Here is a 1,483-nt window from a genome sequence, read left to right as displayed (position 1 = left end):
TAACAATAACAATAACAATAATAATAATAATAATAAAAATAATAATAATAAAAATAATAATAATAATAATAATAATAATAATAATAATAATAATAATAATAATAATAATAATAACAATAACAATAATAATAATAATAATAATAATAATAATAATAATAATGGTGTGTACAAACAGTTAAACAACTTTTAGGCAATCAGAGGCTTAGATGGCAATAGGATTTTTTTTTTTATTTAGCACCTCGAGGTTGGTCCAACGGGAGGCGCTATACAAATCGCAAATTATTATTATTATTATTTTTAAGTTGTCCTGTGCGTAAATAAGAGGCCTAGGCCTAGTCGCTTACTAAAACAAACGCGATGATGTACGCCTAGCTAAGGCACTATGCTATTTTAAAAAGCTACATGTAATATAAATAAAAGCCTATTCAGTGGCGGATCCAGGGTAGGGGGGGGGGTGGGGTTCAAACGAAACTTGACAAAATACTATTGGGTCCAGGCTTACAAAAGGTATGCTAACCTCATAGTTACCAACCGTCTCGCATCGTGCGGGACGGTCCCGCATTTCAAAGTGATTTTGGATGTAACACGCATTTGGCAGAAACACATGCGTGATCTTAAATTTGTCATGCATTTATTCTACGCATGACGACGAATAATCACGAATTCATGGGAAATATTTTTAAAATTAGAAGAAATTAGTTTTATTAAAAATATAAAACAATCATGCAGTAACTTGAGTCATTAAAGAGCTTTCGTTATCTCGTTTAAGATTCAATTCACCGAAAGATTTGGCGCCGCGTGCGGTCTCTTGCGCGTTCATTGTCACAACCAGTGTTGATTATGTGACTGAAACTGCAGTTGTCAGCATCAAACACGCACGCAGTCAGGTAAGTACAGTATTTACGTGAATACTTAGTTCACTGACGCGTTACTAATCATGCGTGTGAACATAGCTCCTATTGTACAGAAGATGAATGTGCATGTTAGGTTTGTACGCAAGCTTGTCTTTAACCCACTGAAATCTAAAAAAAATATTAGGTTAGTTTTAGCTATATCTGGAAAAGCCTAGGAAGATTTTTAAATTTAGTAGACTCAAAATCGTGGTGGTTTGAGGCTTTACTTTACAGAACATAGCACTATTACGGTGGCTACTTGCCACCTGCTAATTTTCCCCACGGATTTTTTTCTACCTAGAGAGTTATTCCCCAGGGTATTCCCCCCCCCCCATTTTTTCGATGCATTGTTACTCCTAGTTTTCCTATTGATTTTTTCCATCAGGTTATTTTGATTATACTTTATAAGAGAGAACATATTTTTTTTTTTTTTAATTTTGTGTTTTCTCTATATCAATTAATTATTGTCTAGTCGTTGTAAGGTTACACTAAAAAGGTGTGCCGATGATACAAAACATTATTCAATTAATTGACTATTGATGCATTCGCAATACAGCGTTAATGAAGCCTAAATACACATTGTAGAAACG

Source organism: Anneissia japonica, unplaced genomic scaffold (assembly GCF_011630105.1).
Source record: "Anneissia japonica isolate Jap-2015-1 unplaced genomic scaffold, ASM1163010v1 scaffold287922_len478547_cov175, whole genome shotgun sequence".
Taxonomy (NCBI): Eukaryota; Metazoa; Echinodermata; class Crinoidea; order Comatulida; family Comatulidae; genus Anneissia; species Anneissia japonica.
This window is presented reverse-complemented; position numbering follows the sequence as displayed.